This window comes from Pleurodeles waltl, chromosome 11, assembly GCF_031143425.1.
Source record: "Pleurodeles waltl isolate 20211129_DDA chromosome 11, aPleWal1.hap1.20221129, whole genome shotgun sequence".
NCBI lineage: Eukaryota > Metazoa > Chordata > Amphibia > Caudata > Salamandridae > Pleurodeles > Pleurodeles waltl.
The window spans coordinates 429083269-429098899 of record NC_090450.1 but is presented as its reverse complement, the minus strand read 5'-3'; the positions used below and the strand labels follow the sequence as shown (position 1 = coordinate 429098899).

General features: G+C 43.1%; 1 protein-coding gene across 1 annotated transcript in view; it reads left to right on the top strand.

The window, feature by feature from the left end:
- The window catches only part of RBP2 (retinol binding protein 2), a 67689-nt gene that overhangs the window by 42225 nt on the left and 9833 nt on the right, over positions 1-15631 (top strand). The gene's annotated exons all lie outside the window — the stretch shown is intronic.

The window sequence follows — 15631 nt, the reverse complement described above, 5'->3', positions numbered from 1 at the left end:
ACCACCTTTCCCATGACGGTGGGGATGTAGCCCTTTTTTATTAAAAGACTGGCTGCCTCACCCACCTTACTGTCCAGTTCAAAGCATACATTGTGGTCATCTACTGCTCTCATGGATCAACTAATTCCTTCTTTAAGGACCTTGATAATTTTCTGAACTAATTATACACCTCTTACCCGCTCAAGATATTCAGATTTTAATTTTCATCAAAATAATTGCGCTGTAAGCAAATTCTCTGTGCAGCTTCTCTCTGACCATGTGCTAATTTCCACACAAATTTCTCTCTCTTGGTAACCAATTTGACCTCCTCTTTCTCTTCCCTTGAGTCCTTATCAGCATACACATCACTCAGTCTCTACACCAATCTCACTCGCCCACAACAGACCTGTTCTTCTCCCTATATAAAATACCCATGACCCCATCCCTCATTACAACACAATAAGTTCACCTCATTCTAACTCATTTGAGAACCACAACAATACTTTTTTCTAAGCTCCTAATGTAGACTTCCCGTGCATAACCACTTCCCCTTCCCTTCCACACCACAAAAAAGCCCTTGACATCTTGGGCTATGCAGTCTCTGAAAACCAGCTTGCAGACAGTTCTGTGCTCCTCGTAGAAACAAACCTATCACATGTGAGACAGACATGCTATCAACCTATGTGCCCCTTCATCAGTATCTTTACATTGCCAAAGCTAAAACTAGAAACTCATATTTTTACTTCAGCCCTACTGCAAACAACTATCAGAGAAGCTTCACTCATTGCTTTTACCATCCAACATCTCCATCACTTCATCCACTTAAACAGCTAATGATAGCAGTATCTTTTCATTCTAAATTCCACAACATCAGAATCACACTGACCCTGTAGGCACAAATAAACCAAGTTTTTCTCTTACCCACTTATCGGTAGCTACAGTGCCATTCTTATATCTTTCCAGGCACCCTCGTCCATTGAACTCCCCCATTCTGAAATCCAGGAAATACCTCCTGCATGTTTGCCAAACACAGTTGTCCCCAAAACATGAAATCTCTGTCCCACCCATCCTGCACTCGTACCTCATTGTCTCACCTTTTCAATCCCACCTCACTACGTTGTACACCCACTGCTTTAAGTCTACTGTAGCACTACCTCTTCTGTTCAAAAGACTTGCCTGCTACCTATGTTCCAATAACTTGGCCAACCCCCTCTAATAAGGATTCCACACACCCTACTCCACAGAAATACATTGCTCAACTCTTTGACCATCAATTCAGCTCAACATATTTAGGCTGTCCTGTTTTCTGTGTTTATTTTTTGTGGATTTCAGTGATGTTTTGTCAGTGTTTTCCAAACCTTTTGTAATCAGTGCTCATCTATATGTACTCACCTAACTAACCACTAAAAAAGACAAAACTGTTTTTCAGTGTTCACAGAACATGTTATGGCAGTGATTATTGCAACACACATATTTCATTTAAAGGAGAAGTATTATTGGACTTTCAATTTTGCTGTTATTAGTGTAGCTGTGGACTCAAAACCCCCAGAAGTAAGATGCAGTTGATAAAAATCCAGGATTAACTGAAGGTATCAAACATAACAATGTGACCTCTTGCAGCTGTGAATTTTCTTGGTATGTGAAAGCCTGTTCATGGTTTTATCACTATCCCATATGCATAGTGACAGTATGCTTTTCACAGGCACCTGGTACAATACCTTACATTACATATTTATAGCCTAGGTTGCTAGGCAGATGACCTGCTGTCAATACCGGCTTATGAGGAAAGAGGGTTGATGTACCAAAGGGTTTTAACCATTCTGTCTGTGTGTAAATGTGATAGCAGATATTGCCAAAGATTCATATGAGCCAACCATTTCATCAATCTGTGAAAGACATAAAAACTGACAAAAGATCAAATATGATTTTAATATTCCTAGATTCTCCATAATCTATAAACTAGCTAGATCAGACCTAAAACACACTTCTAAACTCTGCACCTTTAATCTAAGAATGCAAAACTGAAGGAATCAAAATGAAGAAAAAACAATATTTTAGTGACACTCATTAAGACCAAACCTCAAGCAGAATAATCTTAGGCCAGCCTTTCTTGCTGCTGTCTTGTATAATAAAGTCAAATTGTGTTGGCCCCTTCAGAAAGAATTACAGAATTAGTAATTCTCTCTCACTTTCCTTTCTTTGGATGGCATTTTACTTTATGCAGGTGTTAATCAGCGTTTACATGTTAATGAGGGATGTTTTCCTCTCAGTGGTGTTTTATTATTTATATTTAGGCTATCTTGTTTTAGATTTAAACTTATAATAACCGTATCATCCATTCTTATTCTCCTAGACCTATTCCTGGCATTCAACACTGTTGACTACACACATCCACTTTTAATATTATCCTCCCTGGGATTACAGGATTTGCTAATGAACAGTTAATCTTCTGTTTGGGTAACCCAATCAAGGGTTCAGTGGTGGCCCACTGCCTTTCTCATTCTTTATTTTCTCTTTGAGTAATAATCTTCTTCTTTAGCTTCTCTTCATAAAATCTAGAAAGATAACTCTTGGATCTCCTCTTTCTTTTCTATTTTCTTTCAAACACATACCAATTCTCTGGCAATTTTCTTTTTGTTCACCATTGGGTGACCTTGCACGCACTCATACACATCTCTGTGAAGACTAAAATCCTGTAAATGCCTGCTTTGTTCAAAATTTCATTCTAAAATCCCTCATCACTTTCCCTGTAACTCCCCCACACAAAAACCTAGGAATGCCTTTAGACTTTGCTTTACATCAGATTACTTTATATCTTTCACATCCTCGCTGTACTGCACTGGTTTTTAGAAACGCTTGCCCGTAGTTACCATTCTTCCCTGCTAAGAACCTCATCGCATTGAGTCACTTGTCATAAAAAGATTGACTATTCCAGATATATGATTTGCAGACTCCCTGAACATCCATTCTCTTCCATAGATAAAGTCATTCAAACAATGTATATATCACCCAACTGAAATGCCTCGAAGTCTTCGAATGAGTGTTGCAGCATTGGCTTCTAACTGATGTTTTTTATTTAATACACAGTGTTTCTTTTTCTTGACCTAAATTTGTTAATGTTATATGTCGAGCTGAGATGAACCTTATCAAACTAATACTTTTGAAGATTTTGGCCCTCATTATGTAATCGGCGGTAAAAACCGCCTACCGCTGCAGCGACGGCTGCTAAAAGACCGTTGCCGCGGATACCATATATCTGCCATAATATGACCACAGCTGGATTTCCACCACAAGAAGTACGGAAATCCGGCTGTGGTCATGCTGGCAGATGGTGTTAAGTTGGTGTTGCTACCACCAGCAGTGCCACGCGAGTAGACCGCCGCCAGCCGTACTATGAGAAATAATACGACCTGGCAGTGTTCTGCTGGGGGTTGCTGCTGGCAGTAGCAGTGCCCCATCCTGTTCCCTGCCAGAAGACCCCCTGGTTGCAGGTAAGTTGGGTTTCTGCCAGGTGAGGGGGGTGTTGTGTGTGTGGGGGGGGTGCGCATGAATGTATTAGTGTGTGCATGCATGCTCATGAGTGTGTAGTATTGATTGCATGTGTGTGTGTGTGCAAGTGTGAGAATGCATGTATGAATGAAAATGTGAATGAGGGTCTGCGTGTAAGTTTGAATGTGTGCACAGATGTGTGGTGAATAAATGGATGCATGCATGTTTGAATGCATGTATGCCTGTGTGAATGAGTGTGTGAATGTGTGGTGTGTGCCTGCGAGTGTGCGTGTATGGGAGGATTAGAAGGGGGGACAGTGGATGGAGGGGGTGGATGGGAGTAATATGTGGAGTGTTGGGGGTGGACCTCCTACAAGTGACAGGGAAGGAATTCCCTGTCACTGGTAGGGCCTACCGCCATGGTTTTCATGGCATTCCGAACATCACGAAAACCATGGTGTTAGGCAGGGTCATAATTCCGCCGGAGGGACAGTAGTGGCCGCCGGATAGGAGATTATTATTTCTAGCCCGGCGGCTGCTACCGCCATGGCGGTCGGTGTGAGCCAACCAGCCAATGTCATAATGTGGCGGTATGTACTGCCAGCCTGTGGGCGGTACTACCACCACATTAACACCAACCACTGGGGTCATAATGACCCCCTATATCTCCTTTATGAACTGTGAATCTGTCTAAGCGAGGTGTGGATTATTAGATTTACAACATTTCTCACGTAGTGTATGTCATAATATCAAGATCAGTAAAAACAACCTGCATATGTAGAGACATCACAATATCGACTGCCACTAGAACGTCAAGGAAGGTGTATAAATCGAAGCACAGGTGTATAATTCTCAGCACCACATTCATGTACCTTGACAGTTGATAGAGCGTTCCGTACTAATAATTTACCTGTATTTTGGACGCTCTTTAGGCCGATGAATCTTTTGACCAAGTGGGACTCTCTTCACCAGAGATCAATCAATTTAATCAGATCAATGATCAATAACGAACATAAGCAATGCCTTGATCAACATAACACTTAACAATTAGTCCAGAATACATTTCGGCGAACCATGACCTTTCGGTCATGAATAACCACACCAGTTTATTCAAAGTTAGTGAATTTATTTCCCTATATTAACAAGGCTAGCACAATATAGATGTGTCTCAACACCAAATGATAAACGTAAATGAACATTAATAGCTGTCCATAACGGCGAAACAGGTGCAATCTATGCAGCATTTGAATAACAAGGCATTCGATAATAGCAATGCAAATCACTAAAACTATAATCTGTAATGAGCTAATTGCATACATTGGTCAGCATAACAAGGTCTCAAATTGCATCGTGCAACAAAAGGAATCCTCATCTAACCTCAAATTAGCATCGGCATGTGGGACTTCATGCAAACACAATTTAGCAACATTAATTTGGAAAACTCCTAACTAGGGCTCTTATCAAAAATCAGCAGTTGGTTACCTAAAAGAAACACAATGCAATTGTACAATGTCCTTTCATATTTACCAATTTCAATCAGCATTCAAGGAAGTCTTCGTCTCACAGGTACCGTTTCTCGATCAGCATGGGACGGGGCAAAGGGGCAAGGTGGACGGGGCAATTTGCCTCACGGCGGCAAGATAAACTACTACTTCATGCAAAGGGACAAATCAAAGTTAAAGTCTCTAGGGTAAGAATCATTTAAAGTCTCTTTCTCTCGATTAGAGAAAGCATCAAAGTCTCTTTCAAAATGGCATCGCAGCAAGATGGGCCATAATAGCTGCAAAATGGCTGGTAACGGCAATAATGGCTGCAATGGCTGGTAATGGCTGTAATAGCTGTAATGGCTACTTTCTTCTCGTGCACCTGGTTTAAATAGACAACAGTTCAAATCCAGTAGGGTCTTCCATTGGAGGGTTCATAGGTTGGCTTCAAATTGTCCAATCAAAAACAACAGTTCTCAAGCTTTTACTTAAGCATGCATTATCCTTGGAGACGGGTACGTAAGTTGCAACATTTTATACCAATTAACTCACTTTCAGAGCTTCCATTGTCCGCACCTGCAGATTGACCTTGGAGCAAAGAGAAAAATGCCAGGCTGGCACGAAACCTTAAGATAAGCATGTGAACGATCTCAGTGGAAAAGTACAGCTTCAAGCAGAAATACACGTTTATTAGCACATTGGAAAAATACGAGCATCTAAACCGTGAGACCAGGCAACTAGGCCAAAGCCTCCACTAAAGTTATGCTAAGCTAAAACATTTCAAACAAGCAAATCATAGCACACGTTTACGATTATGTCGGATTAGTGCACTTCTAATACATCACGTTATATAAAGCACGCTTATAAATGTTGGCAAACTACTCTGAGTGCACATTTTGTCCCCGTACAATCTTTATTAGTTCGGTTAAAGTCACACATGATTATTTCACACTACGTTTATGCGCTAATAAATGTAAAACCTTCATTTCTGCGTCATCAATCCCTCCTCTGATGACAACTTGTCATCACACAAACTATTCCCACAAATTTTATTCCATTAAAATTCTGTCAGTTCTCTTTTCCTTTTAGTTCCCCTAGTTTTCACTTTGTATTCTTCTGCCATTCTTTTCATCATTTTCTCTTCCTTTCTTCTCTTAATTCTTGCCATAATCATTATTATTCCCCTTTTTATTCCCCAAATTCCAAAGATACAAATCAGTACTATTAATATTCCCTGTATTATTTTTAGTAATATTCCATTCCAAATTCCCCCAATCCAATTTCCCACTGAAGCAAGTCCTTTTCCAACCTTCTCCCACACTCCTGGTTCTTTCAATTCCTTCAAGTCTGCACTCTCCTTTGTTAGATTAGCAAGCATAGTTTTAATTTTCACACTGTTGTCGGGAATATACGTGCAACAGTGGCGCGCACCAAGCATTTTGCAAACGCCGCCATCCTTTGCTAAAAGAATGTCTAAGGCAAGCCTGTTTTGAAGAGTCATAGCTCTTTCCGCTGCAAGTTCAGCATCTATCAGGATTATAGCACCTGAAAACTTTGTCAACATGTTATCCACTATAGTAGACAACTTTCTTATTTTGATGGAATTCAACACAACTCCCAATGAAGGAATCATGGCTCCAAATATATCTCCTACCACAGCAGCTGCGGTCTCTCTTTTCTGGATACGATGGGATCCAGATGTCTTTTGAATCATCGATAGGTCATCCAGCTGATAAACCTTTGGGAACACTATACCCAAATAACATCTCCCCCACCATCCTTTCGGAAGACGATAATAGGCATTATACCCACAAATGTAATATACACCTGGAATGACAGGGTCAAGTCCGTTCATCATGAATGTCCATTTGGCCTTAAAGATAAACGTATGTTTACACTCACTCGCTCCTACGAAAATGTTGTCATAATAAGATTCACCTCGATATATACAAAATTTCCCTACATGCCAAGCATCTAAAGCTATTCTCCCTTGTGTTTTTATTGCGGCAAAATCATAATGATCTACTGAAGTCCTCTTACTTAGCTCTTTTTCTAATTTTGCATTCATTTGTGCCCTTCTATCATCTGTGCGATCTAAAAAGCTTATTTCTACTGCAGAGAGCGAGCAGGTAAGGTTTTCCCTATGAGCGTGAGCCGTTTCAAAAGGTTGCATTGGCTCGAAAAATTCCCTCATTATTTTAGCATCCCAATCTTTAGCAATCTGGCTTAGCTGCGCTATTATAGGAACATATGCAAAGGTAACATCATAATTTGAGTAAAAATACTGTATGTTGGTTTGACCATAAAATCTAGAAGTTACTATACTACATGTAATCCCGTATGTAAGAGGCATGTGGTGATAAGTCACCCCTTCCTTTACTGATGTCGGTATCTGTGTACACACATAACAATCTTTCGCATCCATAGTCTCAACATATTCTGTTAGCAAGCGATAGAAAACGTTATACGAAAGTTCCTTCTTATCATGCAAGTGTCTCTCATCTACTTCTAGTCTTTTCAGTGCAGTTAGTTCAGTGACAGTAACAGGAGCAAAAGTAGAAGCATCAATTTTCTCATTCTCACCCTTTCCACGTGTAGCAAGCACTATTGCTATTATTATTAGTACACATGCAATTATCAAGCCTATACACGCATATTTACAATATTTCACTCTACTGTTTTGTGTAGCCATGATCTGTATAGAATCAGAGAGCTAGAAGCACCTATAAAGAAACTATTTAGCAATTCAGTTACGAAGCTGAACGAGCGCAATGTTCACACAGTTTTCTTCAAGAGGCCAGTCACTTATCGGTTAGCAGCATTTGTCTCAATTCGGCAATAACTCAGTCTTTATCAGTTCAGCAAGTGTCTCATCCGGTTTAGCAATGTCTCAGCTGGTTGTTTGTATCACGTTATGTTTATAGCAAGCAATGGCATTTATCACCCTTTCAATCAACAGTGTCCATAAAACTTTTCTTTTCTATTGGTATCTCTTCTTCTTCGTTCTCGAGGCTTAGAGATACGAATTCGTCAGTCCAATCGTCATTTATTACATATGCCCATTCTGGACCGGAATATCTCCTGTTTGGTATCCTTTTCCTTTTCAATTTTGCCTCTCTCTTTGATTCTGCCTCGCTGGTACTTTCCTCTTTGGAGAAGTCTTTTCCTTCACTTGAGGTTGGTACCACGACAGACACTTCCTTTCTTTTCTCTTTCACTTTTGGCCTTTCTCCGTCGTTCACATTTTCTTTAGTTCTTAGTTTTATTGGTGATATACTTAGTCTCCTCTTTGCACCATGTCCACTTGATGGACCTGCGATCTTTTCTGTGGAAGCTTGAACAGTTTCGTTCTGTTCTGCCTTGTCCCCTCCTTCTGGGTAATCAATCACGTTCTCTTTTTCTTTTTCTGTATCGTCTGCTTCTGGGAAAGCCCTCCTCTGATCAGGCTCTCCTGCTTCTTCACCTCTTTCGAGCCCTTCGTCACCGTTACTTTCGTCAGGCTCTTTATCACTTTCAGCTGCTTCAGGCTCTTTGTCACCTTCAGCTGCTTCAGGCTCTTTGCTACCCTCAGCTGCTTCAGGCTCTTTGTCACCTTCAGCTGCTTCGTCGCTGTCTGAGGTTTCTCCTTGGTCTTCCCCAAATGAGTCTGTTGCTTCGTCCTCAGAGAATATTTCTCTCTCTCCTGTATCTGCCTGTTCGCTTTCAGTTCAGGTTTGCTCTGTCTCGGCGCTCAGCACTGTTTTATCAGGCACTGGCAGTTTCAGCGCTTCAACTTCCTCATCTGTGGGACACAACACTTTCTTTGTATGACTGGCGTGAATCCAGTTGGGAACTCCCGCACACTTCACAGCGGTAGTTGTCGTCAGGATCACTTGGAAAGGGCCTTTCCAACGGGGTTCCAGACACGACTTCCTCACGTGCTTCTTTACCACGACCCAGTCACCTGCTTTCAGTGTGTGTCCTGGACCTTGGATCGGTGGCAAGGTGGTCACTTCCACCTGGTGAGAGAAAGAGCGAACCACGTCAGCCAGACCTTTGCAGTAGTCTAACACCATATCATCTGTAATATTCAAAAGCACGTTTGCGGGAACTGCAGGAAGTCTCATAGCCCTGCCCATGAGAATTTCGTGCGGAGACAATCCAGTCTTTCTGTCAGGGGTGTTTCTCATTGACATTAACACCAAAGGCGTTAACGTTGCATCACGTTCATGACAAAACAATGTGAAAGGCTTTGTGTAATCAGGCATACCTAAAGCTGGAGCCCTGCACATGCATTCTTTCAATTCAATAAAAGCATCCATCTCATCTCCTTTCAGCTCAATTTGATCCAAGGCATCCTTCTGGGTCAGTTTCAGTAAAGGCTTTGCTAGAGTTGAGAAGTTGGGAATCCACTGGCGACAGTAGCTTACCATCCCCAAAAACTTCCTCACCTCCCTCCTTGTCTTTGGTGGACTCATTTGAAGTACACTTGTTAGGCCATTTCAAATTTGTCGATGCACATATTTTCGCTATTCTTGATTTCAGTGTACCATTCATCTGCTCCACCAGTCCTGATGCTTCAGGGCGATAGCTACAATGCAGTTTTTGCTCAATGTTCAGCGCTTCGCAAAGTAACTTTATCACCTCGTTATTGAAGTGACTTCCTCTATCTGATTCTAAAGAGATCGGGAATCCGAAACGTGGTATTAACTCCCTCAACAATAGTTTTGCAACTGTAAGGCTGTCATTTCTACGTGTGGGGTATGCTTCAATCCAATGACTAAAAATACACACAATCACCAACACATACTTCAGACCTCCATGCACAGGCATCTAAATGAAGTCCATCTGCATTCTACTGAACGGGCCACTTGCCCTACCAATGTGGCTCGCGTTCACAACCGTTCCCTTCCCTGGGTTCATCTGCTGGCAAATGACACATCGATGGCAAACTGCTTCTGCAGCTTGACGGAATCTGGGGTTAAACCAATCAGTTTTGAACAATCTTATCATGGCATCTCTCCCTAGGTGAGCCTGCCCATGATAGAACCGTGCTAGCTGCGATAAGAGACCATTTGGCAAAACAAATTTTCCCTCATTTGAAACCCATAACTCATCTGGTCTCTTTATACATTGTGATTTAATCCAGGAATCTCTTTCATCCTCCCTGACATTATTCTGTAATGCTTTTAGTTCATCCATTGTATCTACGACCTTCAAGGCAAATGCTTCAGCTGGTTCGAGTTCTGGTTCACTTATCGAATTCCATTCATCTCTGAGTAATATACAATTCAAGGCACAAAATCTTGCGACTTGATCCGCATATGCATTTCCCAGAGAAACATAGTCCTGTCCTTTTGTATGAGCACTACACTTTACCACTGCAACTTCAGCTGGCATTTGGATGGCGTGTAACAATTCCCTTATTCTCTCCCCGTTTTTCACTGGGGATCCTGAAGAAGTCAGGAAACCTCTCTGTGACCATAGTTGCCCAAAGTCGTGCACAATTCCAAACCCGTACTGACTATCAGTGTAAATGGTAACCTTCATCAATGCAGACAGTTGACATGCTCTTGTAAGGGCTACAAGCTCTGCTACTTGTGCGGAATAGACTCCTTGGAGCCAGGATGCTTCCAAAACACCTGTTACAGTACATACAGCATATCCTACTTTCAAAATTCCCATCCCATCTCTTAGACATGAACCATCAACGAAAACAATTTGGTCATTTTCATCAAGCTTAGTATCCTTAATGTCAGGTCGAGGTTTTGTGCAAAATTCAGTCACCTGAAGGCAGTCATGCTCGACGTCTTCAGCGTTCTCAATTTCGGCATTTTCACCAGGAAGCAAGGTTGCTGGATTCAACGTAGTGCACCTTTTCAGCTGCACGTTCGGTGAGCCCAGAATTACCGTTTCGTACCTTGTGAGTCTTGCTCCAGTCATGTGTTGCGTTCAGGAGCGGGTCAAAAGTATCTCAACTGAGTGAGGGACCATGACTGTTACTGGGTGTCCCATCACTATTCCTTCACTCTGAGTGAGGCTGATACCAACTGCTGCTACGGCGCGCAAACACCCTGGAAGTGCTGCTGCGACCGGATCCAAAGTAGCTGAAAAATACGCTACTGGTCTGTTTATGCCACCATGGGCTTGGGTCAAGACAAAGAACATGCATCACGTTCATGACAAAACAATGTGAAAGGCTTTGTGTAATCAGGCATACCTAAAGCTGGAGCCCTGCACATGCATTCTTTCAATTCAATAAAAGCATCCATCTCATCTCCTTTCAGCTCAATTTGATCCAAGGCATCCTTCTGGGTCAGTTTCAGTAAAGGCTTTGCTAGAGTTGAGAAGTTGGGAATCCACTGGCGACAGTAGCTTACCATCCCCAAAAACTTCCTCACCTCCCTCCTTGTCTTTGGTGGACTCATTTGAAGTACACTTGTTATTCTTTCCTTCATTATTCTCCGTGACCCTTTCTCTATCTGGTGACCCAAGTATTTCACTTTCTTCTGACAGAACTGCAACTTGGAAGGAGACACCTTGTGTCCATTCCTTCCCAAATGGTTCAACAGAGCAATGGTGCCGGCTGTGCAGCCACTTTCTGTCTTAGATGCGATCAGTAAGTCATCGAAGTACTGTACTAGGGTTGACTCGAATGGCAATTCTAACGCTTCCAAGTCTTTCTTTAGAATCTGATTGAATATTGACGGTGACTCAGAAAACCCTTGAAGAATTCGACACCAACTGTAAACTCTGTCTAAGAATTTGAAACAAAAGAGAAATTGGCTGTCCTCATGAAGAGGCACCGAAAAGAATGCTTGTGACAAGTCAATGACGGAGAACCACTCGGCATCGCAAGGGACTTGAAACATTATCACAGCTGGATTCGGTACGACAGGGCAGCATTTAATTATGATGTCATTTATTTTCCTCAAGTCCTGTACAATTCGGACCTTTCCACTCGGCTTTATTAGTCCCATGATTGGTGAATCACATACCACAAATTTGTGTAACCCTTGATAGTTACCAATGCTGACTGGTACCGGATCTGTGATTGGGTTTGTCAGGTGCCTGTTTGCTACTCCCACCACTTGAACTGTTCTCCCTGAGAGTGGCAAATTTGGTACTTCAATGCTCTTAACAGTTGAACGTGTGGCTCCTGTGTCAACCAAGAATGAAACACGATGACCCATTACTCTTCCCTCCACATACGGACCCTTTTGATCAACTTCCAAGGATGCTGCAAGCACACAATCTCCCTCCTCTCCTGAACTTTCACTCTCCCATACATTGTTTATTCCATCCTCACTGTGTAATGGGAACTGTTGTACTGTGCCGTTTGTACTCATCACCTGACTCGAGACCTGTGGAGGAACCATCACTTGCTGCTGACTCATTGGTGCCAAGGGTATTTGCATTTGCTGATTAGGTACCATGGGTAACTGCTGTTGCATCGGCTGCATTTGCGTCATCTGCATACGAGGCATCTGCATCTGCTGCGGCTGCATAGGTTGTAATCCCTGCAGCTGATTTATGGTCTGAAAATGTGGGTTTGGACCTCTCATTTTCGGTCCCCTCATTGTCTGGAATGCATTGACATCATTGTTTTGCTGACCAACACCTGCACCTTCCTGCACCACCATCGGGCACTCGCGTTTCCAATGTCCGACAATTCCGCACACGTGACATGGCATCACCTTTTTCAATGCCTGCACACCATTCGGAGTCACAACAGTGTTCAAATCCGGACCATTGTTCCCAAAACCTCCTCTGCCTCTGCCTCTCGCCTGTGGCTGAAACATCATATTTCCCTGCAACTGTGGCTGCGGTTGCGGTACCTGTTGTTGGAACCCTTGCAAACCTTGCAGACCTGTCTGAGCTGCTTTAAGTTGCATCATCATCACTTTCTCTTTCAACTTTTTCTGTTTCACTTCAATTTCGTCGCTACAGTATTTTGCATAATTCAACACCTCATCAATCGGTTTCGATTGCCAACAAATCAAATGCGACTTTATCATCTGACTTATCTCTGGTCTCAGCCCTTCCACAAATCTAAACACAAAATGAAGCATGTCCTTCGTCTCTATTGTTTCCGTGCCACTGTAGTTCTTGAACGCCTTCAACAACCTCTCATAGTAACCATGAATCGACTCTTTAGCCTCTTGGGCAGTTCGATCAATCTTCTGCCAATCCACATTTTTCGCGGCAACCTTCGTCTTCAAATGCTCAATCACCTTATAGTACAAGCTCATCACCATAGGTGATGGTGCACCCGTATCTCTGTCTCTCTCTGGTTCACTTGTCGGCCAACCTACAGCTCTTTTGCAATCCTCCCACAAATCTGCCGGAACCACAATCTCAAAAAGGGTGTTCAGGTCTTCCCAAAGACATTTCGCAAGCTTCACAAACCTATCAGTCTGTTGATACCATTCAATCGGTTTCTCTCTCAGTTTGGGAAAATCATCCGTAAAAGACTGAATGTCGCTTCTGTGCCATGGTACATGTATTAATTTTCCCCCTGCTGTCTCCCTCATTGGTAACATGGTTACTGCATCACTACTCTGTGGTCTTTTCTCGTTGAGCTCTGGAACACTGTCTTTCCTCTTTTCCTTTCTCTTTACCCATCTGCTTTCCCATTTGTCTAAGCACCTCCACACTTGTGCACTCTGCAGCAATTCTCTAAGGTGCGCCTTCATGCCTGCTGACCTCATGTGTTCAAAGTCTGTGGTCCCGAAATCTAATCTGTAGCTCCTGCTCAAGTGTTTCGTCTTGTCTATCTCAACCCCATTTTTGTCTGCTATTTCTTGCAACCTTCTATGTACCTTGTTCACTTCTCTCGTAATCCTGGGACATAGATACCTCAGCTCTTCTTCCGAGTAGGACTCTAACCTATTCACACCCATAGTCCCTTCCACCAATTCTTGTGCTTCCATGTTCAACCTGACCCTATTCAGATAGTCTTCTCCCTTCCCACTGGCTGAGCTTTGTGTGGAATTCAGACTGTTGAACCACTGTGTCAGCTGTTGTGCATTCAACCCCATCAGTGTAGCATTCACATCGACTGCCATCGATGGTTGCGGCAACTTTTCAGTGTTCGATGATAGCGGTATCATCAGTGGGGGACTCGACCTCACCAGTGTTGACTGAGCACATATGGGACTAAACTCCATCAAGGACCCAGATCCAGTTGGCAGAGCCGCTATCGGAGTTGTCTCTGGAGTGTTTTGTATGCACCTCCTTTCCATCCCACTCTGCACCATTGAGCTTTGACTGCTCATACCTGGGTTAGGCTGAATGTACAAAGGTACCGGTGGACCTACAGTAATGGGTAGGGATATCGCATCTGCATTCTGTCCATTCCCCATGTTCTGAGACATGTTCATTCCCACACTATGGGTCATCATTGCCGGCATGCCCGTCTGACTCCCCGTCATCTGAGCATGTGCAGTTCCCTCCTGCATCTGTTTTTGAGGCATCAAAAACTGAGTTGATTCAGCTTGTGCCAATGTTGGGTTGCGACCATTCTGTACTCCCATTACGGTTGGATCTAGGGTCATTCCCGTACTGTTGTCACTGCTGTAGTACCTTGGGACCTGCGGCTGATAATTTTCTTCTGGTTTCAATATGGGCACATCTGGATATATTCTCCTAACCTGCGGTATCTGCGGGGTGAACAGTAAACTCGGGTCCTTAGATCCCGATGACGCTTCTGAATTCGGAGTTTCACTGTTCTGTACCGGTGCCGGAGGGGCAGAACTGGTACTTGGACCTTGTCCACTCTCTGCATAAGGTGGTGGACGGTCGTTCAGCAATTGCATGATTAACTCCTCATCCTCTAACTCCTCTTCTCTTCTCAACTTTTCCTCGTCCTCTCTATCTTTGGAACACCTCCTGTTTGTCTTACAGGTAACTTTCTTGCCTGTCGTCTCTTCTTCCTTAGCAATTGCGGGAAACAATTTTATCCCCTGCAATACATCTGACCTCCACACCTTCTGTGCATTATCCCACCTAGCATCCGCTAGTGTCTTTTCTACCTTTCTTATCCTGGTCTCGAACTTATTTTGCTGTTGCTGTCTAGCCATCAGTTCTCAAATCGCTAGAGCCTCAAACTGTGCTGGCCTTGGAGGTACCTTCATGTCGTACATCGCAAATCTCAAATTCTCCAGGATCCTTATATTGAATGTCCCATGGACCGGGAACGCTACGCTCCCATGTTTCTCTGTCAGCTTGTGCCATTGCTTTAGCCAAAGGCACGGAGCTACCCCCTTTTCCTCCATTACAATGTAAGCTGGTGTACCTTCGGGTGGCGTCTCCTCTCCTACGCCTGCTTTAATGTAAGACTCCCCCTTCATCGCACTCTTTAATGCTTTAAAAAATTTCATTTTCTCGTCTTTTATTTCACAAAGTTTGTAATCAATAGGTGACTTTAATTCCCGGAATACTCTTCGCTTGCCTTTCCCCTTCCAATCGAGCCCCACGGACTGCGTCCAATCCGTGCGCGACCCTTCTTTGCAACCAACCTATCCCAGCGCGGCTCCTAGTGACGTCACACTCGCACACTCTGCGGCTGACAAAGCCTCGCGGCTTGTCCTCCTTCACTCAGCTCCTCTCGTAACAACTTCTAGCATATATCGCGAGCAACCAAAATATATAAAACAGATCTGTCGGTTTACTACAGGAAGGGTAACACAATCGCTTCA